Here is a 27,563-nt window from a genome sequence, read left to right as displayed (position 1 = left end):
CAGTAGGCCACTCTCCGTTCTTACTTGTTGGCTCCTGTCATTTTGGAGGGCAGCGGACCACTCTCGGTTCTTACTTACCTATAATTTTTGGGTTGCAATAGGTCACTCTCCATTCTTATTTGGTGGCTCCTGTCATTTTTGGGGTGCAGTAGGCCACGCTCCATTCTTATTTGGTGGCTCCTGTCATTTTTGGTGTGCAGTAGGCCTCTCTCCATTCTTATTTGGTGGCTCTTATCTTTTTTGGGGTGCAGTAGGCCACTCTCCATTCTTATTTGTTGGCTCCTGTCATTTTTGGGGTGCAGTAAGCCTCTCTCCATTCTTGTTTGGTGGGTCCTATAATTTTTGGGGTGCAGTAGGCCACTCTCCATTCTTATTTGGTGGCTCCTATAATTTTGGAGTGATGTAGGCCACTCTCCATTCTTATTTGGTGGCTCCTGTCATTTTTGGGGTGCAGTGGGCCACTCTCCATTCCTATTTGGTGGCTCCTATAATTTTTGGGTTGCAGTAGGCCACTCTCCATTCTTATTTGGTGGCTCCTGTCATTTTTGGGGTGCAGTAGGCCACTCTCCATTCTTATTTGGTGTCTCCTATCATTTTGGGGTGCAGTGGGCCACTCTCCATTCTTATTTGATGGCCCCTGTCATTTTTAGGGAGCAGTAGGCCACTGTCCATTCTTATTTGGTGGCTCCTGTCATTTTTGGGGTGCAGTAGACAACTCTACATTCTTACTTGTTGGCTCCTGTCATTTTTGGGGTGCAGTGGGCCACTCTCCATTCCTATTTGGTGGCTCCTGTCATTTTTGGGGTGCAGTAGGCCACTCTCCATTCTTATTTGGTGGCTCCTATAATTTTTGGGGTGCAGTAGGCCACTCTCCATTCTTATTTGGTGGCTCCTGTCATTTTTGGGGTGCAGTAGGCCACTCTCCATTCTTATCTTGTGTCTCCTATCATTTTGGGGTGCAGTGGGCCACTCTCCATTCTTATTTGATGGCCCCTGTCATTTTTAGGGAGCAGTAGGCCACTGTCCATTCTTATTTGGTGGCTCCTGTCTTTTTTGGGGTGCAGTAGACAACTCTACATTCTTACTTGTTGGCTCCTGTCATTTTTGGGGTGCAGTGGGCCACTCTGCATTCTTATTTGGTGGTCCCTGTCATTTTTGGGGTGCAGTAGGCCACTCTCCATTCTTATTTGCTGGCTCCTATCATTTTGGGGGGGCAGTAGGCCACTCTCCGTTCTTACTTGTTGGCTCCTGTCATTTTGGGGGGCAGCGGGCCACTGTCGGTTCTTACTTGTTGGCTCCTGTCATTTTGGGGGGCAGCGGGCCACTGTCGGTTCTTACTTGTTGGCTCCTGTCTGTCACGGTCCCTCAGGTGACTGATATAAGGAAATCAAGGAGATTGGCTGAGCATGGAGGAATGTGACTGCCTCCTTGATTTCTGTTGATTCAGTGTTGCTAGGGTTAATGACCACTTCCCTTTTCTCAGCTGTTGCTCAGTGGTCATCACTTCTACCCTTTATAGTCTCACCCCACCCTTCTGACTGTGCGGTTGATAGCTACATTTGGGTTTGGCTAAGCTGGTGGTAGATCCTCTCTTGTGTTCCGATTTTTCCATCTCTACAGAAGTTAAGTGTCGGATCATATGTCTGCACTGCCCGAACAGCTGCAGGGACTGTCTTTGGAGGTAGCTGACCTCCGCGCGACAGTCTAACGGATTCAGAGACCACAGGCGGCTGGTTCCAATGGTGGGTACCGGGCCTGCCCTCAACCTAAGGTTGCCCTCCTGGACAGATTTTCTGGGGGTAGTGACAATTTTATTCGGTTCAGGGAATCGTGCAAGTTATACTTTAAGCTGCGTCCATACTCTTCTGGGGATGAGAGTCAACGTGTGGGTATGATCATTTCTTTTCTTAAGGATGATGCACAGTCTTGGGCTTTTTCTCTATCGACCGGATCACCGTACCTCCAGTCGGTAGATTAATTTTTTAGAGCCTTAGGTCTTATTTCTGATTACCCAGATCGGATCTCTCAGGCTGAGACCAAGTTACGCGGTTTACCGCAGGGAGAGCGCTCTGCAGAGATCTATGAATTTAGGAGATGGGCTATGGAAACGGGGTGGAATGATCCTGCTCTCCGTAGCCAGTTCTGTCAGGGTCTCTCTGAGAGGCTGCAGGACGCGTTAGCCTGTCATGAAAAACCTGAGTCATTGGAAGCAGCTACAGTATGTCCCTTGCTGTACATCTGGATAGACCCCTGAGGGGTAGATCTAAGGGTCCTCATCTTCAGGACGTACGGTCAAATATGGTGGCTGCTTCCTTTGACACTTATGGTAAAGAGACACCTATGGTCACGCCTTGGGATGAGCCTTTGCAGTTTGGGGGAGCGACTCCTGGGACTGCTGGTAAGAGCTCTGGTCATATGAAGGGAGTCTGTTTTTGTTGTGGAAAGAAGGGACATTTCGTGAATATTTGTCCGTACATTCAGCGTCAAGGTGTAACAGTGACCGCTGTGGGGATTTGTTCCAGTAGACAGGCTTGTGGACGCAGTACAGAGGCAACGACAACGTCTTCAACTTAAACAGTGCAGTGTTTTATTCACACATAAGGAAAGTGACAACAAAGAGTCAGTTTCAAGGAAACAACAGTCACCTTGAGTCTAGTGTTTTTTCACACCAGGCAGCAACACATGAGTCCTTGGGTGAAGCAGAAGTCCACGTGCTTTCATCCAAACAAGATAGCAGACCTTAATCCCGGCCCAAACTCTCAGGCCCCAACACAGAGACTCCAGAGCTCCACAGTCAGATGAGACTGCTGGCTGGGTTTTATATCCCTAACCAAAACCCGGCCTGGAACATGGGAAACAGCCACCCACCCTGGACTTTGGCTGCTCCCAGTAAGACCCGGCCCGGATCGGCTCTACAGCCATGATAACAAGTAGTGTCAGTCAGCACTAGCTGACTCTTACCTTACCGAGGCCAGGAACCTCGGTGACACATATCTTCTGTTAATGATGGCCCCTTGCGCTTTCCTACACCACCTAACAGTGACTTTCACTGTGACCATCCCTTTAACAGTGACAGCCCCTTTAACAGTGACTTTTACTGTGACCATCCCTTTAACAGTGACTTTCACAGTGGCCACCCCTTTAACAGTGACTTTCACAATGGCCGCCTCTTTAACGGTGACTTTCACAGTGGCCACCCCTGTAATGGTGACCGCCCGTTTAACAGTGACTTTCATAGTGGCCGCCCCTTTAACGGTGACCCCCCTTTAACAGTGACTTTCACAGTGGCCGCCCCTTTAATGGCGACTGCCCCTTTAACAGTGACTTCTGTGACCGCCCCTTTAACAGTGACTTTTACATTGGCTGCCCCTGTAACGGTGATCGCCTGTTTAACAGTGACTTTTATAGTGTCCGCCCTTTTATTGGTGGCTGCCCCTTTAACAGTGACTTTTATAGTGCCCGCCCTTTTATTGGTGGCTGCCCCTTTAACAGTGACTTTTATAGTGTCCGCCCTTTTATTGGTGGCTGCCCCTTTAACAGTGACTTTTATAGTGTCCGCCCTTTTATTGGTGGCTGCCCCTTTAACAGTGACTTTTATAGTGTCCGCCCTTTTATTGGTGGCTGCCCCTTTAACAGTGACTTTTATAGTGTCCGCCCTTTTATTGGTGGCTGCCCCTTTAACAGTGACTTTTACATTGGCTGCCCCTGTAACGGTGATCGCCTGTTTAACAGTGACTTTTATAGTGTCCGCCCTTTTATTGGTGGCTGCCCCTTTAACAGTGACTTTTATAGTGCCCGCCCTTTTATTGGTGGCTGCCCCTTTAACAGTGACTTTTATAGTGTCCGCCCTTTTATTGGTGGCTGCCCCTTTAACAGTGACTTTTATAGTGTCCGCCCTTTTATTGGTGGCTGCCCCTTTAACAGTGACTTTTATAGTGTCCGCCCTTTTATTGGTGGCTGCCCCTTTAACAGTGACTTTCACAGTGGCTACCTTTTTAATGGTGACCGCCTAACAGTGACTTTTACGGTGGCCATCCCTTTAACAGTGACTGCCCCTTTAACAGTGACCTCCACGGTGCCCGCCCCTTTAACAGTAAAATCCGCGGTGCCCATCCGTTTAATAGTGGCCCCTGCCGCCCATGCATGTAGCAGTGTAGTTTTGCCGTAATACGTCATATGACTGAATATTTAAGGACCTGAGCACTGCTAAAACCTGTGATCAGTTGTTATGGCAACCTGGAGTAGGACCTGTGAGCTTCTATTGGCTGATAAGGGACATGTGACCGTGTATATGGCAGTTAGGATTTCAGTGAAAGGCTGGCAGGCTTGTATTGGATAATGTAGGTCATTTTGGGGGAATATCTTTTGAACGGTACATCCTAGACGAGAGCTGAGACCCCCGCAAGATTTCTTTCCAGGTAGCAAGGGATGTGCAGACTGTCAGCTTTACCTGCAGACTGTCAGCTTTACCCGCAGACTGTCAGCTTTACCCACAGACTGTCAGCTTTACCCGCAGACTGTCAGCTTTACCCGCAGACTGTCAGCTTTACCCGCAGACTGTCAGCTTTACCCGCAGACTGTCAGCTTTACCTGCAGACTGTCAGCTTTACCCACAGACTGTCAGCTTTACCCGCAGACTGTCAGCTTTACCCGCAGACTGTCAGCTTTACCCGCAGACTGTCAGCTTTACCCGCAGACTGTCAGCTTTACCCGCAGACTGTCAGCTTTACCCGCAGACTGTCAGCTTTACCCGCAGACTGTCAGCTTTACCCGCAGACTGTCAGCTTTACCCACAGACTGTCAGCTTTACCCGCAGACTGTCAGCTTTACCCACAGACTGTCAGCTTTACCCGCAGACTGTCAGCTTTACCCGCAGACTGTCAGCTTTACCCGCAGACTGTCAGCTTTACCCGCAGACTGTCAGCTTTACCCGCAGACTGTCAGCTTTACCCGCAGACTGTCAGCTTTACCTGCAGACTGTCAGCTGTAATCTGAGGTATTTACATCCAGATCAGGTGACCGGTGCAGGAATTACAGCAGTTACATCTGTGCCTCCCACTTGTTAAGGGACCAGAAGTAATGGGACGGAATAATAATCATAAATCAAACTGTCACTTTTTAATACTTGGTTGCGAATCCTTTGCCGTCAATCACAGCCTGAAGTCTGGAACGCATAGACATCACCAGACGCTGGTCTCATCCCTGGTGATGCTCTGCCAGGCCTCTACTGCAACTGTCCTCCGTTCCTGCTTGTTCTTGCACCAATTTCTACTGGTGTGATTTACCAGTTGCCCCCCCCAAAAACTGATTGAGGCCTGCGATATACCTTCTTCCACAAATACTGCTCTTCGCTAGAGACTTTTGTCACAGGGTCATTTTTAAAATGACAGGCAGATGAAGAGGCAGGCCGCTCCTCGGGGTGGTGGGGTCGGGCAGGTGCACCAGGCCGCAGCCTAAGTGGGAAGTTGGAGAAGGTGCCTGCGATTACGTCAAAGGACGCACCAGACTTGGTTGAGTGGCTCACTCAGACTTCCGCTTCTGCACCCTCTTCACTCTCTGCTGTGTGCACCACCACCACCATATCCCCTCTGCCCGAGGAATTATTTTCCCATCCATTCCCAGACCTTACCGATGCGCAGCCATTCTTGGCATCGTATGAGGAAGAGGAGGTAGCAACGGTGGCCACCCAGCGGTCTGACGACAGTACCCAGATCAGCCCAAGGAGGGAGGTCCCCGCTGTTGCTGCCTACTCCGAGATCTCTAATGTCAGTGGTGGTGAAGGTGACGATGATGTCATGTTGATGGACGTCACATGGATGCCCACAAGAGAGGAAGAGGAGGGGAGTTCAGAGGGAGAGACGGAGCAGCAAATTGGGGGTAGAAAGAGGAGAAGCAGGCAGAACTCGCAGTGCACAGGAGGCAAAAAGCAGACTGCTAATGTATCTGGAGCGAGCCATCCACCATGGCCACATCTGGCGCTCCCAGGACGCCGGAACATGGCTCCGCAGTGTGGGCTTTTTTTAACATGTCCGCTGCTGACAATAGTGTTGCCATCTGCAGCCTGTGCGGTCAACGCATAAATCGCAGTAAGCCCAACACTCACCTAGGGAAGACCGCCTTAAGAAGGCACCTGGCCTTTCATCACTGAGCCGAGTGGGAGCATTACCATCAGAACCCACAAAGCCACACTCCCGGCGCTCCCCGTCCTGCCTCTTCTCCTTCTCCTCCCATTTGTCCTTCACTCCACCTTTCACCATGCCTTCGTCGCATTCATCTGGCAAAAGGCAGTCTTCCGTGGCCCAAATGTTCGAGCGAAAAAAAATGATGACGCCAGATAACCCTATTGCCCAACGGCTGACCGCTGGCTTTTCGGAACTTCTAGCCCGCCAACTACTGCCATATAAACTGGTGGACTCGGAGGCCTTTAGAAAATTTGTGGCCATTGGCACACCGAAACGGAAGGTCCCCAGAAGGAAATAATTCTCCCAGAAGGGCATCCCGGAGCTATATGGCCACATTCAGCGGCAAGTGAATGTATGTCTGGCACACAGTGTCGGTGCCAAGATACATCTGACCACAGACACATGGTCTAGCAAACAAGGGCAGGGAAGGTACATAACTCTTACTGCCCAAAGGGGTGAACCTTCTGACGGCCGTCAAACATGCAACCCGTGGCACCCATGTGGATTTGGTGTTACCGCCACGGATTGCATGCAGGCCGGCCTCTACTTCTCCTCCTCCTACTCCATTCTCCGTCTCCTCCTCAGCTGACTCCTCCTTTTCCACTGCTACCGCCTCTTCCGCTGCACCCCCCAAGCTCCCCAGAACCTATTCGACGTGCCAGGTGAGACGTTGCCATGCTGTGCTGCGGCTGTTGTGCCTGGAAGCCAAGAGCCACACCGGTCCTGCACTGCTTTCAGCTCTGCGGTCACAGGCCGATCAGTGGCTAACCACGCTAAATTTGACAGTTGGCAAAGTGGTGTGCGACAACGGTGCCAATCTGCTGAGCGTGCTGAAAGAGAGCAAAATGACACATGTGCCTTGCATGGCACACGTCCTGAAGTTAGTCGTGCCGCAATTCATTGACAAATACCCTGGGGTCCAGGACGTCTTGCGGCAGGCCAGGAAAATCTCTGGCCATTTTAGAAGTACACGGCTATGGCTCGCCTTGCTGACGTTCAGCACCGGCACCGCCTGCCTATAAGACTACTTTCACACTGCCGTTTTTGGGTCCGCCTGTGAGATCCGTTTCAAGGTTCTCACAAGCCGCCCAAATGGATCAGTTTAGCCCCAATCCATTTAGCCCCAATCCATTCCGCTCTGGAGGCGGACACCAAAACGCTACTTGCAGCGTTTTGGTGTCCGCCTGGCGATGCGGAGCCAAACTGATCCGTCCTGACTTACAATGTAAGTCAATGGAGACGGATCCGTTTACAATGACACAAATATGGTGCAATTGTAAACGGATCCGTACCCCATTGACTTTCAATATAAGTTAGGACGGATCCGTTTGACATAGACTTAGACTTAGATTTTTTTTAGAGACAATAATGCAGACAGATACGTTCTGAACAGATACCAGCGTTTGCATTTATAGGTGCGGATCTGTCTGTGCAGATACCAGACGGATCCGCACCTAACCTGTGAAAGTAGCCTAAGATGATTCGTGACTGCCCGAGGCGATCGAACTATGCGGCAGGACAGGTTCTGGGAAACTTAGTTTTTTTTTCACCATGCCAGTGGCTACTCATGCGCGACGCATGCAGACTTCTGAGGTCATTTGATGAAATCACCAAGCTGGTCAGTCGCAGTGTAATGACCATGTAATCTACCTCCAGCCACATACTTACTTGTTCTTTTCTGTCTGCTGAATGCATAATTTTTGGGGCCTTTAGTACACTGGCCTACTGTAAAATTGATATCCAATGACTGTGTAATCTACCTCCAGCCACATACTTGTTCTTTTCTGTCCGCTGAATGCAACATTTTTGTGGCCTGTAGTCCATTTACCTGCTGTAAAATTGATATCCAATGACCGTGTAATCTACCTCCAGCCACATACTTACTTGTTCTTTTCTGTCCGCTGAACGCATAATTTTTGGGGCCTGTAGTCCACTGGCCTGCTGGAAAATTTATATCCGATGACCGTATACTCTACCTCCAGCTACATACTTGTTCTTTTCTGTCCGTTGAATGCTAAATTTTTGGAGCCTGTATTCCACTGGCCTGCTGGAAAATTGATTTCCAATGACCGTGTAATCTACCTCCAGCCACAAACTTGTTCTTTTCTGTACGCTAAATGCATAATTTTTGAGGCTTGTATTCCACTGGCCTGCTGTAAAATTGATATCCGATGACCGTGTAATCTACCTCCAGCCACATACTTGTGTTTTTTTCTTTCCGATGAATGCATAATTTTTTGGGCCCGTAGTCCACTGGCCTACTGTAAAATTGATATCCAATGACTGTGTAATCTACCTCCATTCACATACTTGTTATTTTTTGTCCGCTGAATGCATAATTTTTGGAGCCTGTAGTCCACTGGCCTGCTGTAAAATTGATATCCAATGACCGTGTAATCTACCTCCAGCCACATGCTTGTGTTTTTTTCTTTCCGATGAATGCATAATTTTTTGGGCCCGTAGTCCACTGGCCTACTGTAAAATTTATATCCAATGACTGTGTAATCTACCTCCATTCACATACATGTTATTTTTTGTCTGCTGAATGCATAATTTTTGGAGCCTGTAGTCCACTGGCCTGCTGTAAAATTGATATCCAATGACCGTGTAATCTATCTCCAGCTACATTCTTACTTGTTCTTTTATGTACACTGAATGCATAATTTTTGGGGCCTGTAGTACTAGTACACTGCCCTACTGTAGAATTTATATCCAATGACCATGTAATCTACCTCCAGCCACATACTTGATCTTTTCTGTCTGCTGAATGCAACATTTCTGGGGCCTGTAGTCCATTGGTCTGCTGGAAAATTGATATCCAATGACCGTGTAATCTACCTCCAGCCACATACTTACTTGCTCTTTTCTGTATGCTGAATGCATAATTTTTGGAGCCTGTAGTCCACTGGCCTGCTGTAAAATTGATTTCCAATGACCGTGTAATCTACCTCCAGCCACATACTTGTTCTTTTCTGTACGCTAAATGCATAATTTTTGGGGCTTGTATTCCACTGGCCTGCTGTAAAATTAATATCCAATGACCGTGTAATCTACCTCCAGCCACATACTTACTTGTTCTTTTCTGTCAGCTGAATGCATAATTTTTTAGGCCTGTAGTCCACTGGTCTGCTGTAAAATTGATATACAATGACCATGTAATCTACCTCCAGACACATTCTTACTTGTTCTTTTATGTACGCTGAATGCATAATTTTTGCGACCTGTAGTACTAGTACATTGGCCTGCTGGAAAATTGATATCCAATGACTGTGTAATCTACTTCCAGCCACATACTTGTTCTTTTATGTCCGCTGAAAGCAACATTTTTGGGGCCTATATTCCGCTGGCCTGCTGTAAAATTGATATCCAATGACCGTGTAATCTACCTCCAGCCACATACTTGTTCTTTTCTGTACGCTGAATACATAATTTTTGGGACTTGTATTCCACTGGCCTGCAGAAAAATTGATATCTAATGACCGTGTAATCTATCTCCAGCCACATACTTGCTTGTTCTTTTCTGTACGGTGAATGTATAATTTTTGAGGCTTGTAGTCCATTGGCCTGCTGAAAAATTGATTTCCAATGACTGTGTAATCTACCTCCAGCCACATACTTATTTGTTATTTTATGTACGCTAAATGCATAATTATTGGGGCCTGTATTCCACTCGCCTGCTGTAAAATTGATATCCAATGACCGTGTAATCTACCTCCAGCCACATACTTACTTGTTCTTTTCTGTACGCTGAATGCATAATTTTTTAGGCCTGTAGTCCATTGGCCTGCTGGAAAATTGATATCCAATGACCGTGTAATCTACCTCCAGCCACATGCTTGTTCTTTTCTGTCCGCTAAATGCATAATTTTTGGTCCTGTAGTCCACTGGCCTACTGTAAAATTGATATCCAATGACCGTGTAATCTACCTCCATCACATACTTATTTTTTGTCTGCTGAATGCATAATTTTTGAGGCCTGTAGTCCACTGCTCTGCTGCAAAATTGATATCCAATGACCATGTAATCTACCTCCAGACACATTCTTACTTGTTCTTTTATGTACGCTGAATGCATAATTTTTGCGGCCTGTAGTCCATTGGCCTGCTGGAAAATTGATATCCAATGACCGTGTAATCTACGTCCAGCCACATGCTTGTTCTTTTCTGTCCGCTGAATGCATAATTTTTGGGGCCTGTAGTCCATTGGCCTGCTGTAAAATTGATATCCAAAGACCGTGTAATCTACCTTCAGCCACATACTTACTTGTTATTTTCTGTCCGCTGAATGCATATTTTTGGGGGCCTGTAGTCCACTGGCCTGCTGTAAAATTGATATCCAATGACCATGTAATCTACCTCCAGCTACATACTTGTTCTTTTCTGTCCGCTAAATGCATAATGTTTTGGTCCTGTAGTCCACTGGTCTTCTGTAAAATTGATATCCAAAGACCGTGTAATCTACCTCGAGCCACATACTTGTTCTTTTATGTACGCTGAATGCATAATTTTTGGGGCCTGTATTCTACTGGCCTGCTGGAAAATTGATATCCAATGACCGTGTAATCTACCTCCAGCCACATACTTACTTCTTCTTTTCTGTATGGTGAATGAATAATTGTTGCGGCCTCGGAGGAAAAAGAACACCAGTGACGACCATGTGTTTTTGAATTTCAACTATTATCCTTAAGGGTTTTTTCAAGAAGAGGGATTTCGTTAGCCACGTTTTTAATCCAATTTTATATTTTTACTTCTTTTAAATATATGTATTTGACCTGTATTTGTTCTGGCCTGCAGTAAAATTGTTATCCATTGACCATCCAATATACCTCCGGCCACATAATCACTTGATCTTTTCTGTCCGGTGAATGCTTAATGTTTGGGGCCTGTAGTCCAGTGGCCTACAGTAGAATTTTTATCCATTGACCGCATAATGTACCTTGAGCCACATAATCTGAATTTATTTTATATGAGGTGAATGCTTAATTTTTAAGGCCTGTACTCCTGTGGCCTAAAATAAAAAATGTCTAGGCTCCAGCAGGGCACATTTTAGAGAATTTCCCTTTAAGATGCATAAAAATGTCCCCTGATTAAGATACATATTTTTTATTTCTTTTTTGTCATTGCTCCCCCTCTAGTATGTCACGGTCCATGTTGTGGGACTATTTGTACACTTCTACTAAGTATTTGGTGGCTGCAAATATGAGCTGAAGGTATTTCAGGTTTGCCTGCCATTAAAGTGAATAGGGCTCGCCGTGAACTTGCGGTTCGCAAACATTTGATTGCATGTTCGCGAACCGCCCCGGCCGATGTTCATCCATCACTACTCCTGAGGGTCATTTTGAAAACCTGGTCATGCCCTTTGGGTTAAACAACGCTCCAGCGGTTTTTCAACACTTTATCAATTACATCTTTCATCATGTGGTGGGGAGATTTGTTGTTGTATATCTGGATGACATACTAATTTATTCTCCAGACATGGATCGTGTGAGACAGGTGTTACGGATCCTAAGAGAGAATAAATTGTATGCGAAGATGGAAAAATGTGTTTTTGCTTTTCAGAAAGTGCAATTCCTGGTTTACCTGCTCTCACCCTCAGGTTTTCGTATGGATCCCGAGAAAGTCAGTGCGGTTTTGGACTGGGATTGATCTGAAAATCTGAAAGCGCTTATGCGGTTTTTGGGATTCACCAACTACTACCGTAAATTCTTCTTGAACTATTCAACTGTGGTTAAACCTTTAACAGACATGACTAGGAAGGGGGCAGATTTCTCTGTTTGGTCTGAAGCAGACTTACAAGCCTTTTCTGCTGTGAAGGAATGTTTTGCTTCAGCCCCTATTCTGGTGCAACTGGACGTGTCTCAGCCATTCATTGTAGAGGTTGACCCATCCGAGATAGGGGTGGGAGCAGTTTTGTCGTAAGGTCCTTCACCTAGTAAATGGCGCCAATGTTCTTTTTTCTCTAAAAAACTGCTGAAAGGAATTATGACGCGGGTGATAGGGAATTGCTGGCCATTAAGTTGGCTTTTGAAAAATGGCGCCATTGGTTGGAAGGAGCAATTCATCCTATTACGGTAATTACTAATCACAAAAATCTGGCTTACCTTGAGTCGGCTAAACGACTGAACCCAAGGCAGGCCAGATGGTCGCTGTTTTTCATCACATTGAACTTCCTTGTCATCTATCGCCCTGGGGTTAAGAACGTCAAGGCGGATGCTTTGCCGCGCAGCTTTCCTAAGATCCTAACCCTATTATTTCTGAAGGGGTAGTCATATCTGCCCCCTATATCCTGATCTTGAGGCTAACATGTTGGAGGCCCAAGAGGATGCTCCGGACTCTTGTCCTCCAGGGAAATTGTTTGTTCCTTCAGACTTACGTCATAAGGTGTTTGAGGAACATCACTGTACTGTCGTGGCTGGACACCCTGGGAGGAGATCCACTGTCAATCTCATCTCGTGCAGATTTTGGTGGCCGGGGCTGCGTAAGTGTGTTGAGGACTATGTGTCAGCCTGTTGTACCTGTGCTCGTGATAAGGTGACACATATTTGGCCTTCTGGATCTTTTCTTCCGTTACCCATCCCGTCCAGACCTTGGACGCATTTGTCAAGGGACTTTATCACGGATTTACTGAATTCTTTGGGAAATAACGTGATCCTGGTGGTAGTTGATCGGTTTAGCAAAATGGCGCATTTTATAACATTGCCTGCTCTACTTAATGCCAAGACTCTTGCACAAGTGTTTGTCGATAACCGTGAAACTACACGGCATTCCCTCTGATGTGGTGTATATAAGCAAAACTTCGTGGCACTCTGCCGTCCGTTTGCCGCTGGAAGTCGGGTTCCCACCCCGTTTCAGTAAGAATATAAAAACTCCAGCAATTGCGTTGCAAAAAAGGAACTTTTTAATAGACATTTGCGGCTGTGTACAATTCGTGACGTTTCGGCCACATGTGGTGGCCGATCAGGGGACTCAGTTTGTTCCCAGATTCTGGAAAGCGTTCTGTACTCGACTGGGTATACAATTTTCCTTCTCTTTGGCTTTTCATCCTCAGTCGAACAGACAGATGGAGCGCATCAATCAGAATCTGGTGACTTACTTGAGATTTTTTGTTTCAGAGAACCAGGAGGAGTGGTCTTCATTCTTATCGTTAGCCGAATTTGACATAAATAACCGTAGACAGCAGTCCACTAATAAATCACCATTTGTGGGGGCATATGGATTCCATCCACAGTTTGGAACATTTTCTGGTTCTCAAACTTCCGGTATTCCTGAGGAGGAACGATTTTCCTCTTCTTTGTCTTTGATTTGGCAGAAAATTCAAAATAACCTGAAAAAGATGGGCAGCAGGTGTAAGAGTGTGGCTGAGGGGAGACGTATGAGTGGTCCGGACCTGAGAGTGGGTGATTCTGTGTGGTTGTCTACAAGAAACATTAAACTTAAGGTACCTTCTTGGAAGTTGGGCCCAAGATTTATTGGTCCATATAAGATCACTGCCATTGTTAACCCTGTAGCCTTCCATCTTGAACTTCCTCAGGCTTTGAAAATTCATAACGTATTTCATAAGTCATTGTTGAAGAAATGTGTTGAACCAGTTGAACTGTCCTCCTTGCCGCCCGCTCCTGTCATGGTGGACGGCAATTTGGAATTTCAGATCAGCAGGATTGTGGACTCCCGAGTTCTCCATAGATCCCTCCGGTATCTCGTCCACTGGAAGAGTTACGGACCAGAGGAGAGGATGTGGGTTCCAGCGGCCGATGTTAATGCGAACCGTCTGATGAAGGCCTTTCGCAGAGCCCATCCTGATATGGTCGGTCCTGGGTGCCCGGAGGTCACCCGTAGAAGGGGGGGGGGGGTACTCTCACGGTCCCTCAGGTGACTGATGTCAGGAAATCAAGGAAATTGGCTGAGCGTGGAGAAATCTAACAGCCTCCTTGATTTCTCTTGATTCAGTGTTGATAGGGTTAATGACCACTTCCCTTTTCTCAGCTGTTGCTCAGTGGCCATCACTTTATAGTCTGACCCCACCCTTCTGACTATGTGGTTGATAGCTTTATTTGGGTTTGGCTGAGCTGGTGTGAGGTCGTCTCCGGTGTTCCTGTTCGTCCGTCTCTACAGAAGTTAAGTGTCGCGTTTGTGTTTGTTATATTCCCTGTTGTTGTATCTGGGCCTGAGACAGAGACTTCCTTTCATCCATCTGGGGAGGAATGGGTTGTCTCTGGTCCTATACTTATTCCAGGGCCTTATAGGAAAATCAGGGCCTAGGTATCCTGCCTATGAATATTCCTACCTTCAAGGTCTAGTCATATTGATAGGTGGTCATGGCCCGGATTAGGGTTGTCTAGGAGGTGACCTGTTTTCAGGCCCAGTTACTGTTCCCCTTCCCTCCTGTGTTCAGTGTGGAGCCCCCCCCGCCCACACACTGATCGTGATACTGTCATTTTGGAGGGCAGTAGGCCCCTCTCCATTTATATTTGGTGGCCCCTGTCATTTTTGGGGGGCAGCGGGCCACTCTTCACTATTATTTGGTGGCCCCTGTCATTTTGGGGGGCAGCAGGCCACTCTTCATTCTTATTTGGTCACCCCTGTCATTTTGGGGGGGCAGTGGGCCACTCTCCATTTTTACTTGTTGGCCCCTGTCATTTTGGGGTGCTGTAGGCCACTCTCCATTATTATTTGGTGTCCCCTGTCATTTTTGGGGGGCAGCGGGCCACTCTCCATTCTTATCTGGTGGCTCTTGTCATTTTGGGGGTGCAGGGGGCTACTTTTCATTCTTATTTGGTTGCCTCTGTTTTTTTGGGGGGGGGGGGGGGTGCTGTAGGCCACTCTCTATTATTATTTAGTGTCTCCTGTCATTTATGGGGGCAGCGGGCCACTCTCTATTCTTATCTGGTGGCTCTTGTCTTTTTGCGGTGTAGGGGGCCACTCTCCCTTCTTATTTGGTGGCTCCTATCATTTTTGGGGTGCAGTAGGCCACTCTTTATTCCTATTTGGTGGCCCCTGTCATTTTAGGGTGCAGTAGGCCACGCTTCATTATTATTTGGTCGCCCCATCATTTTAGGGTGCAGTAGGCCACTCTTCAATATTATTTTGTGGCCCCTGTCATTTTAGGGGGCAGTAGGCCACTGTTCATTATTATTTGGTTGCCCCTGTCATTTTAGGGGTGCAGTAGGCCACTGTTCATTATTATTTGGTGGCCCCTGTCATTTTAGGGGGCAGTAGGCCACTGTTCATTATTATTTGGTGGGCCCTGTCATTTTAGGGTGCAGTAGTATTATTTGGTGGCCCCTGTCATTTTAGGGTGCAGTAGGCCACGCTTCATTATTATTTGGTGGCCCCTGTCATTTTAGGGGTGCAGTAGGCCACTGTTCATTATTATTTGGTGGCCCCTGTCATTTTAGGGGTGCAGTAGGCCACTGTTCATTATTATTTGGTGGCCCCTGTCATTTTAGGGGTGCAGTAGGCCACTGTTCATTATTATTTGGTGGCCCCTGTCATTTTAGGGGGCAGTAGGCCACTGTTCATTATTATTTGGTGGCCCCTGTCATTTTGGGGGTGCAGGGGGCTACTTTTCATTCTTATTTGGTTGCCTCTGTTTTTTTGGGGGTGCTGTATGCCACTCTCTATTATTATTTAGTGTCTCCTGTCATTTATGGGGGCAGCGGGCCACTCTCTATTTTTATCTGGTGGCTCTTGTCATTTTGCGGTGTAGGGGGCCACTCTCCCTTCTTATTTGGTGGCTCCTATCATTTTTGGGATGCAGTAGGCCACTCTTTATTCCTATTTGGTGGCGCCTGTCATTTTAGGGTGCAGTAGGCCACGCTTCATTATTATTTGGTGGCCCCTGTCATTTTAGGGTGCAGTAGGCCACTCTTTATTATTATTTTGTGGCCCCTGTCATTTTAGGGGGCAGTAGGCCACTGTTCATTATTATTTGGTGGCCCCTGTCATTTTAGGGGGCAGTAGGCCACTGTTCATTATTATTTGGTGGGCCCTGTCATTTTAGGGTGCAGTAGTATTATTTGGTGGCCCCTGTCATTTTAGGGTGCAGTAGGCCACGCTTCATTATTATTTGGTGGCCCCTGTCATTTTAGGGGTGCAGTAGGCCACTGTTCATTATTATTTGGTGGCCCCTGTCAGTTTAGGGGTGCAGTAGGCCACTGTTCATTATTATTTGGTGGCCCCTGTCATTTTAGGGGGCAGTAGGCCACTGTTCATTATTATTTGGTGGCCCCTGTCATTTTGGGGGTGCAGGGGGCTACTTTTCATTCTTATTTGGTTGCCTCTGTTTTTTTGGGGGTGCTGTATGCCACTCTCTATTATTATTTAGTGTCTCCTGTCATTTATGGGGGCAGCGGGCCACTCTCTATTTTTATCTGGTGGCTCTTGTCATTTTACGGTGTAGGGGGCCACTCTCCCTTCTTATTTGGTGGCTCCTATCATTTTTGGGATGCAGTAGGCCACTCTTTATTCCTATTTGGTGGCGCCTGTCATTTTAGGGTGCAGTAGGCCACGCTTCATTATTATTTGGTGGCCCCTGTCATTTTAGGGTGCAGTAGGCCACTCTTTATTATTATTTTGTGGCCCCTGTCATTTTAGGGGTGCAGTAGGCCACTGTTCATTATTATTTGGTGGCCCCTGTCATTTTAGGGGTGCAGTAGGCCACTGTTCATTATTATTTGGTGGCCCCTGTCATTTTAGGGGGCAGTAGGCCACTGTTCATTATTATTTGGTGGCCCCTGTCATTTTGGGGGTGCAGGGGGCTACTTTTCATTCTTATTTGGTTGCCTCTGTTTTTTTGGGGGTGCTGTATGCCACTCTCTATTATTATTTAGTGTCTCCTGTCATTTATGGGGGCAGCGGGCCACTCTCTATTTTTATCTGGTGGCTCTTGTCATTTTGCGGTGTAGGGGGCCACTCTCCCTTCTTATTTGGTGGCTCCTATCATTTTTGGGATGCAGTAGGCCACTCTTTATTCCTATTTGGTGGCGCCTGTCATTTTAGGGTGCAGTAGGCCACGCTTCATTATTATTTGGTGGCCCCTGTCATTTTAGGGTGCAGTAGGCCACTCTTCATTATTATTTGGTGGCCCCTGTCATTTTAGGGGGCAGTAGGCCACTGTTCATTATTATTTGGTGGCCCCTGTCATTTTAGGGTGCAGTAGGCCACTGTTCATTATTATTTGGTGGCCCCTGTCATTTTTAAGGGTGCAGTAGGCCACTCTTCATTATTTGGTGGCCCCTGTCATTTTAGGGGGCAGTAGGCCACTCTTCATTATTATTTGGTGGCCCCTGTGATTTTAGGGGGCAGTAGGCCACTGTTCATTATTATTTGGTGGCCCCTGTCATTTTTAAGGGTGCAGTAGGCCACTCTCCATTATTATTTGGTGGCCCCTGTCATTTTAGGGGTGCAGTAGGCCACTGTTCATTATTATTTGGTCGCCCCTGTCATTTTAGGGGGCAGTAGGCCACTGTTCATTATTATTTGGTCGCCCCTGTCATTTTAGGGGGCAGTAGGCCACTGTTCATTATTATTTGGTGGCCCCTGTCATTTTGCGGGTAGTAGGCGACTCTCCATTCCTAGTTGCAGCTTCTATCATTTTTTGGGGGCAGCGGGCCACACTCCAATATTATTTGATGGCTCCTGTCATTTTGGAGGGCAGGGGGCCACTCTCCATTCTTATTTGGTGGCCCCTGTCATTTTGGGGGGCAGTGGGCCACTCTATTATTTTTTTTATGGCTCCTGTCATTTTGGAGGGCAGGGGGCAACTCTCCATTCTGATTTGGTGGCCCCTGTCATTTTGGGGGGCAGGGGGCCACTCTCCATTCTGATTTGGTGGCCCCTGTCATTTTGGGGGGCAGGGGGCCACTCTCCATTCTGATTTGGTGGCCCCTGTCATTTTGGAGGGCAGGGGGCCACTCTCCTGTCAGGTGCACACATTTGGGGTGTGGCGTGTGATTTGGCGGTTCAGCAGAGCGGGGGTATCATGCTGCAGGCCCCTCCCTCTTTAGGGGAGGGACACACCATGCGCAGGCGCAGTAGCCATATTGACGGGTGGGCGGGGTTACTAGCCGTTACGTCAGCGCCCGCTCCAGTGTCTCGGCCATTCAGCGTGTGCTGAGGAAATGACGCCATGATATACCTCCGCCGTGACTGAGCCGTGTTCCTCCGCTAGCCTCTCTTTGTACGCAGTGCGCTTGGCTTGGTGGTGGCGGGTGTGAGGCGGCGGAGGAATCCCGGGGCGTGACCGGGCCTACGACCGAGGAGGAGAATCCGGGGCGAGGAAGAGGTGAGTGGCGGGGCAGGGCGAGCACAATCTGGGGGGGAAATCGTTGTGGGACCACGGCAAGCTAGGCCGAGACGTAACTCTCCGCCGCCATGTTGCCTGTGGGGACTATTTTGCGAGGAGGAGCATGATTTGGGGGGCCCTTAGAGGAGCCTAGTGAGGGCCCCCATAGTCAGCGCCTACTCCTGTATGGAGCTCAGAGGTGCAGCACCCGAGGTGTAGACAGCGCCCCCAGGTGGGGGAGATGCTGGCAGAACAATGGAGAAGCCCCAGAAGCTGAGCTGCAGCTCAGGGGCCCCATTACCTGACATCCCTGGGGGTGGAGCCGACCCCGGCGTGTCACGGACATCGCTCGTCACATGTCCACGACACGCATGTAACACGCGCTGTATATAATGTTACCTGCGACTGGATTTTTATACTTTTCTTATTTTTTTCTAGATCTTGGAGGAGAGAATCTGAAATCTTCAGGAGATCCAGAGAGGTAATGAGCGTGGGGGGAATAGCCTGTCCTCTGAGATGGGGGGTGTCCCTCTATGACGTGACATTGAGGACACGCCCCTGAGCGTCCAGTTGTCAGGGTCCTACTGCATTGCTATTGGGATTAATAGAGGAGCACAGTCAGCAGAGGTGAGCGGTCCTTGTCATGTCCTGCCCGTAAGCCCCGAGTAACAGGAGCGAGCGCCATACCAAATCACCCGTCAGATATAAACGGAAAATAAAAGCAGTACCGAATGTTTTACCATGAAGACGGGCGCCGGTTCTGTGGCATCAGATGAATGGCGCCAGAACATTAGAAACTCCTTCAAAGTGACCATATGTTCAGGGATGGCTAACCTCCGGCTTTGGTGAGACTACGACTCCCAGCGTTATCCGTTCATTTCTAGGGAGTTCTGAGAACAGCAAGGGAGCATCTTGGGAGTCGTAGTTGTACCACAGCGGGAGTGCCGCCATCACAGCCCTAAGGTTTGGACACGTTAACCCTTTCACTACAGGAGGATTTTTTTTTCGTTTTCATTTTTCTTCCCCATCTTCCTTGAGCCATAACTTTTTTATATTTCCAGTCACATAGCCGTAGGAGGGCTTATTTTGTTAGCGGGACGAGTTGTACTTTCTAATGCTGCCGTTAATTATGGTATAAAATGTAGTGGGAAGCGGTAAAAAAAATCCAAATGGGGTGGAATTGGAAAAAATAGCAATTCCTCCACTGTTTTATGGGTTTGTTTCCGCGGCGTTTCATTCTCTGGGTCAGTACGATTTCCATCACCATATTCTGACCCCCACTACTTATTTTGTATAGTTTTATCTACTGAGCGGTGTGGGGCTCATTCTACTGAGCGGTGTGGGGCTCATTCTACTGAGCGGTGTGGGGCTCATTCTACTGAGCGGTGTGGGGCTCATTCTACTGAGCGGTGTGGGGCTCATTCTACTGAGCGGTGTGGGGCTCATTCTACTGAGCGGTGTGGGGCTCATTCTACTGAGCGGTGTGGGGCTCATTCTACTGAGCGGTGTGGGGGCTCATTCTACTGAGCGGTGGTGGGGGGCTCATTCTACTGAGCAGTGGTGGGCTCAGTCTACGAGCAGTGGGGGGCTCATTCTACTGAGCGGTGTGGGGGCTCATTCTACTGAGCGGTGGGGGGCTCTTCGACTGAGCGGTGGGGGGCTCATTCTACTGAGCGGTGGGGGGCTCATGCTACTGACGGTGGGGGGCTCATTCTACTGAGCGGTGTGGGGCTCATTCTACTGAGCGGTGTGGGGGCTCATTCTACTGAGCGGTGTGGGGCTCATTTCTACTGAGGCGGGTGGGGGGCTCATTCTACTGAGGCGGGTGTGGGGGCTCATTCTAACTGAGCGGTGTGGGGGCTCATTCTACTGAGCGGTGTGGGGGCTCATTCTACTGAGCGGTGTGGGGCTCATTCTACTGAGCGGTGTGGGGCTCATTCTACTGAGCGGCGTGGGGGCTCATTCTACTGAGCGGGCGTGGGGGCTCATTCTACTGAGCGGCGTGGGGGCTCAGAGCGCGTGGGGGGCTCATTCTACTGGAGCGGCGTGGGGGCTCATTCTACTGAGCGGCGTGGGGGCTCATTCTACTGAGCGGCGTGGGGGCTCATTCTACTGAGCGGTGTGGGGGCTCATTCTAACTGAGCGGTGTGGGGGCTCATTCTACTGAGCGGTGTGGGGGCTCATTCTACTGAGCGGTGTGGGGGCTCATTCTACTGAGCGGTGTGGGGGCTCATTCTACTGAGGCGGTGGTGGGGGCTCATTCTACTGAGCGGTGTGGGGGCTCATTCTACTGAGCGGTGTGGGGGCTCATTCTACTGAGCGGTGTGGGGGCTCATTCTACTGAGCGGTGTGGGGGCTCATTCTACTGAGCGGTGTGGGGGCTCATTCTACTGAGCGGTGTGGGGGCTCATTCTACTGAGCGGTGTGGGGGCTCATTCTACTGAGCGGTGTGGGGCTCATTCTACTGAGCGTGTGGGGGGCTCATTCTACTGAGCGGTGTGGGGGCTCATTCTACTGAGCGGTGTGGGGGCTCATTCTACTGAGCGGTGTGGGGGCTCATTCTACTGAGCGGTGTGGGGGCTCATTCTACTGAGCGGTGTGGGGGCTCATTCTACTGAGCGGTGTGGGGGCTCATTCTACTGAGCGGTGTGGGGGCTCATTCTACTGAGCGGTGTGGGGGCTCATTCTACTGAGGCGGTGTGGGGGCTCATTCTACTGAGCGGTGTGGGGGCTCATTCTACTGAGCGGTGTGGGGGCTCATTCTACTGAGCGGTGTGGGGCTTTGAGCGGTGGGGGGCTCATTCTACTGAGCGGTGTGGGGGCTCATTCTACTGAGCGGTGTGGGGGCTCATTCTACTGAGCGGCGTGGGGGCTCATTCTACTGAGCGGTGTGGGGGCTCATTCTACTGAGCGGTGTGGGGGCTCATTCTACTGAGCGGTGTGGGGGCTCATTCTACTGAGCGGTGTGGGGGCTCATTCTTGGCAGGAGGCCATTTTGGAGTGTGTGTGACTTTTTGATCAAATTTTATTACTTTTATTTGGATAAGAGAAGCAATGAAAAAATAGCAAATTGTCCATTTTGACCCATTTTCCATTAGACCATTCGCCGTCTTGTATTTTTTTGATATATTTTTTAATAGTACAGGTGTTTCCGGTCTCTGATACCTATGATGTTCATATTTGTTATTTAGGTTTTTTAATTTTTATTTTATTATACGAAAAGGGGGTGATTTAAACTTTTTTTTTTTTTTTTATATATATATATATATTAACTTTTTTTTGTGTTATTATTTTAAAGCGCATATGTGAACCTATAAATTCAGATTTTTTTTTTATTTTGTGCCATCAGGGTTTTTTAAAATTTAGTTTTAGACCGCAAATCTGCCACCTGGTGGCCAAAATAAGAATTGCAGCATGATCACTATAGGCCATGCATCGGGGCTTAGTGTTCAGCGCAACTACCGATTCCCCCTTGGCTGCATGGGGTAGGAAGCCTAGAAGCCCCCGATACACCCCCACACGCACTCTCCGGTCCTCACAAGACCTCCTTCTGTCCCCTCCCTACATCTCTGAGCCCCCGATACACCCCCACACGCACTCTCCGGTCCTCACAAGACCTCCTTCTGTCCCCTCCCTACATCTCTGAGCCCCCGATACACCCCCACACGCCATCTCCGATCCTCACAGGACCTCCTTCTGTCCCCTCCCTACATCTCTGAGCCCCCGATACACCCCCACACGCACTCTCCGGTCCTCACAAGACCTCCTTCTGTCCCCTCCCTACATCTCTGAGCCCCCGATACACCCCCACACGCACTCTCCGGTCCTCACAAGACCTCCTTCTGTCCCCTCCCTACATCTCTGAGCCCCCGATACACCCCCACACGCACTCTCCGATCCTCACAAGACCTCCTTTTCTCCTCTTCCCACAATCGCCTCCAGGATTTCTCCCGTCCATCCCCCATTCTCTGGAACTCGCTGCCCCAACATATCAGACTCTCACCGACAGGGGAAGAAACCTGACAAGCTGACAACCAGTGACCCTGCTGCCTCTATACCGCCATGACCTGCTTCACCCGCACCGACTGTGTCTTTCCCCCACACCATGTAGACTGTAAGCCTCGCGGACAGGGCCCTCTCTCCTTCTGCACCAGTCTGTAACTCGTCTTGTTCATGCTTAGTGCACTTGTCTGTATTATGTGTGTGCACCGCTTATCATATGTACAGCGCCATGGAATGAATGGCGCTTTAATAATAATTGCCGTTCGCGGTAATTAGCCGCAGAGATCTGCCGGCCATTGTGCCTGTGGCAGGTGCGAGCGGGCGCCATGTTTACACATCGCTCCAGCGCCGTACATGTACGATGCTGGTAGCGAAAGGGTTAAGCTTTTTTTGCGCTTGTATACTTTACGTAAAAAACAAAACAAAAACCTGGGAATAATAAATATTGCTAGAATAATCTATTTTAAAAAATGTTATGAAAGAAAAAAGAGAAGTGTCCGTTTGTATATCTTACATACAGTGTCTGCTGTATTATTGCTAAAACTAATTTTTGGGTTTTTTTATGAACAAAAAAGGGAAAACTGTATGTAGTCGACTATACCATTTCTTTTTGTATTTTTTCTTTTAATTCATTATTTTTATGAAAAAAGTGAATTATTCCCTTCTGCCACAGAATATACCGACTGCAGGCCCTCAGTTAACTTTGCAGCCAGCAGGTGGCGCTCTCACATCAATGAGCACGCCCCCTGCCAGCCTTCTCGCTTCACATGGCGATGGATCATATGTCATACGACGCAGGGAGACTGTATAGACTGCTCTCCAGGATACTCTGTGTGAGCGCAGCTGTCTCATGACTGCGCAGTCACCGAGATCTGCTGTAACCTGCGTCAGATAACGGATAAGAGCTTACTACTACGTCTAGAGTCGTGCAGCGGTGAGCTAGGGAGCACAGCAGGCATCATAGCAGCAGGTTCCTTCTAATTTAAGCAGAAAGCACCTGGGGTTAATGTCTGTGATCGGCGATGAGGCCAATCGTAGACGTCTAACCCCGCAGATGCTTCCCTGCGCCATTAGTTTTTTGTGGTAGCCTACCACCACCGCAATAGTTCAGACATGGCTCCATAGGAACATATTGTATGTCCCATAGGCTGCAGTGTTCATTGCAGTCTATGGGACAAGGAATCTACCAATGGCATGTTCCCGTCCCCTAAGGAAACGCAAAGGGGTATTCTGGTTACAATACGTTATCTCCTATGCACAGGATAGGGGGTAACGTGGGAGTCCTACTGCTGGCACCCAGACAGGTACGGCGCAGGCACCAGATTCTGAATCCAGACAGACTTTAGTGGGGTGACAGAAGCCCTTTAAACAATCTGGGCCCCAGAACAGACCCCTGAGGTCCCCACTGGTAACAGGACCCTGGTCTGAATATACTCCAACCCTCTGTCTGTCCCTCAGCCACTGCAGTGCTCCAGCCATTGGCTCCTAAACTAAAAAAATTAGGAGCCAAATTACATTTTTTAGTCGCCAAATTTAAAATGCATATAATAATAATAAAAATAAAAAAAGGACTTTGAGAGGATGAGAGGCAGGTCACAGTAGTGAGCCAGCACTACATCTAGGAGAAAACCACATGGCGCTCACATCCAGGGACATCTTCTGGGGGACAAGGTGACTAAAAATGGAGAAATTGCTTCACCGAGCGGAAATATTTTGTAATATTTTAATAGCTCACACTTTCTGGGACGTGGCGATATGTAATATGTTTATTCTTTATTGTTTGTAAATTTTATATATAAAACTGGGAAGGGGGCCATTTAAACTTTTTTAGTATTTTGGTGTTTTTTTTTTTAACTTAAAAAAAAAAAAATTTAATAACCATTTCTTCCCTTATGGACTAGAACCTGGATCTTTTCATCCCTTGTGCTATTCACCCTGATAGAGATCTATCAGGGTGAATAGGAGCTCACTCTGTCCCTGCTGCCCTGTGCATAGTACACACAGCAGCAGGGAGGTTACCATGGCAGCCAGGGCTTCAGTAGTGTCTGATAGAGATCTATCAGGGTGAATAGGAGCTCACTCTGTCCCTGCTGCCCTGTGCATAGTGCACACAGCAGCAGGATGGTTACTATGGCAGCCAGGGCTTCAGTAGTGTCTGATAGAGATCTATCAGGGTGAATAGGAGCTCACTCTGTCCCTGCTGCCCTGTGCATAGTACACACAGCAGCAGGGAGGTTACCATGGCAGCCAGGGCTTCAGTAGTGTCTGATAGATCTCTATCAGGGTGAATAGGAGCTCACTCTGTCCCTGCTGCCCTGTGCATAGTACACACAGCAGCAGGGAGGTTACCATGGCAGCCAGGGCTCCAGTAGAGTCTGATAGAGATCTATCAGGGTGACCAGGACCTCACACATCTCCCTGTTTCCCTGGGCTCTGTACACACAGCAGCAGGGAGCTGAACATGGCAGCCAGGGCTCCAGTAGCGTCTGATAGAGCTCTATCAGGGTGAATAGGACCTCACACTCTCCCTGCTGCCCTGTGCATAGTACACACAGCAGCAGGGAGGTTACCATGGCAGCCAGGGCTCCAGTAGAGTCTGATAGAGCTCTATCAGGGTGACCAGGACCTCACACATCTCCCTGTTTCCCTGGGCTCTGTACACACAGCAGCAGGGAGCTGAACATGGCAGCCAGGGCTCCAGTAGCGTCCTGGCTGCCATGGTAACGATCTGAGCCCCAGCAGTACAATCTGCCACTGCCACCAATGGAGGGGATGGGACCCTGTGGCCAGTGATAATAGGGGGGCGCACTGCATCACCAATTAATGTAATTAAAGAGGACCTTTCGTGGGTCCAAAGAATATGAACTTAGTAGTAGGCTGCATAGAGCGGCGCCCAGGGATCTGAGTGCACTTACTATTATTCCTGGGCGCCGCTCCGTTCACCCGCTGTGGCCCCCGGTATTTTCAACATTCAGAGCAAGGAGGAGGAGACGCCAGTGTCTCTCTGTCTCCATGACAGCAGCGCTGACCAATCGCAGTGCAGAGCTCAGAGCCAGGGAGAAGAAAAAACTCCCTCGCTCTGAGCTCTGATTGGTCAGCGCTGCTGTCATGGAGACGGAGAGACACTGGCGTCTCCTCCTCCTTGCTCTGAATGTTGAAAATACCGGGGAACGGAGCGGCGCCCAGGAATAATACTAAGTGCACTCAGATCCCTGGGCGCCGCTCTATGCAGCCTGCTACTAAGTTCATATTCTTTGGACCCATCTGCAGCGGTATCACAGACCAGGCACCCGGCATCAATAACAGGGCATGCGATCTGTGGCACCTGAGGGGTTAATTGGCGCATATGGCATGCCCTGTTATTGAGGCCGGGTCTGTGATACCGCTGCCTATACTTATGTTTTACATTCATTAGTGGCGACAGCTCCTCCCCTCCTATCTCCCCATTGGTGGTAGTGGCGACAGCTCCTCCCCTCCTATCTCCCCATTGGTGGTAGTGGCGACAGCTCCTCCCCTCCTATCTGCCCATTGGTGGTAGTAGGGAGGGAGGGAGGGACTCCTTCCTTCTCCACTGTGCTACTGAGGCTGCGCAGGATCGCCGCGATACAGTCGCAAATGGCGACAAGACTAAAGTCTTGTCGCCTTCTGCAAATTTTAAGGCGCATTGGCGACCATGTTGGTCGCCATCTGTAGCCCTGTACTGCCTAATCCATTCCACAATATGGGAGTCCACGTACAGCCTTATTCTACATAATTAAAAAACAAATCTTTATTTCATGATGGAATAACCTTTGGATGGTAATATATTTTCCTCCAAAAAGCATTTTGTATTTTTAAAAAAATCCGATTTAAATTAAAAAAATATATATTTTTAATCATTGATTTTTATCCTCCGTAAATAAAGATAATTTGCACCGCCGCGTCCCCAAAATACCTGCACTATTAAAATATAAGCGTGTTTATCCTGTACAGTGAATGCAGTAACAGAAAAAAAATCTAAATCTCCATTTGGCCACTTGTTCATTGCTTTGCAATGGGAATTATAATAAATATTTTATTTTAACTATAATAATAAAAATATATATATATATATATATATATATATATATTTATACACACGGTTGAAACCGGAAGTTCATACACTATATAAAAAGACACAGATGAAATCAGAATAAACCTTTCCTGGTTTTGGTCAGTTAGGGTTACCGTAATTATTATTATTTGCCAAATTCCAGAATAATGAGACAGAGGATGTTTTAAGGCATTTTTATTACTTTATGCAAAGTCAAAAGTTTACATACATTTCATTAAAGGGGTTGTCCACTTTCTGGTTATTGTTGACCAATGTGTATATAAGCTTATTATGGCACTTAGTAATATAGCCTATGTGGAAATTCTGCACCATTTTCTATATTTCATAAAGTACATCTATTGTACTGTCCACACAGACATCTTGTCCATAAAATGGCTGCTGAGGGAGGGTCATGTGACCAGGCAAATCACCTCCATGTGACCTTTCATTACAATAACAAATCTAAACTAAGTATACAGACATGGAGAGCGGCGCCCAGGGATCTCCCTGCACTTACTATATTATCCCTGGGCGCCGCTCCGTTCTCCCCATATAGGCTCCGGTATCTTCAGATTTTCAGCTCAACTGGGAGGAGCCTGCTCTTGTTCTCCTGGGCGTCTCCTTCTCCCGGGCTAGAGTGCTGGCCAATCGCAGCGCTCAGCTCATAGCCTGAGAGTTTTTTTTGTTTTGTTTTCCTCCCATGCCATGAGCTGAGCGCTGCGATTGGCCAGCACTCTAGCCTGGGAGAAGGAGACGCCCAGGAGAACAAGAGCAGGCTCCTCCCAGTTGAGCTGAAAATCTTTATTGTAATGAAAGGTCCTCTTTAATCATAGATTGATAGAACACAATATAAGGCCCCTATTCATCCATCCCAGTGATAAGCAGGGTTTTCTAGTGATGATAGATAATCAGTTCTCACCTCTCCTGTCCTTATACTATACACAGTGATGGGTGTTCTAGTGATGATAGATAATCAGTTCTCACCTGTCCTGTCCTTATACTATACACAGTGATAAAGCAGGGTG

At 48.2% G+C, this 27,563-nt stretch overlaps 1 protein-coding gene across 3 annotated transcripts in view; it reads left to right on the top strand.

Moving 5' to 3' along the window:
• Window positions 1-18,276: 18,276 nt before the first annotated feature.
• Window positions 18,277-27,563, top strand: part of POGZ (pogo transposable element derived with ZNF domain) — a 30,448-nt gene continuing 21,161 nt past the window's right edge. For all 3 annotated transcript variants that reach the window (XM_044276059.1, XM_044276058.1, XM_044276057.1), the window contains exons 1-2: window positions 18,277-18,464; window positions 18,903-18,945. The gene's annotated coding sequence lies outside the window, so the exon portion shown is untranslated. The remainder of the gene's footprint in view (window positions 18,465-18,902; window positions 18,946-27,563) is intronic.

Source organism: Bufo gargarizans, chromosome 1, assembly GCF_014858855.1.
Source record: "Bufo gargarizans isolate SCDJY-AF-19 chromosome 1, ASM1485885v1, whole genome shotgun sequence".
Classification (NCBI taxonomy): domain Eukaryota; kingdom Metazoa; phylum Chordata; class Amphibia; order Anura; family Bufonidae; genus Bufo; species Bufo gargarizans.
The sequence above is the reverse complement of the archived record's forward strand: the minus strand, read 5'-3'. Positions and strand labels throughout refer to the sequence as shown.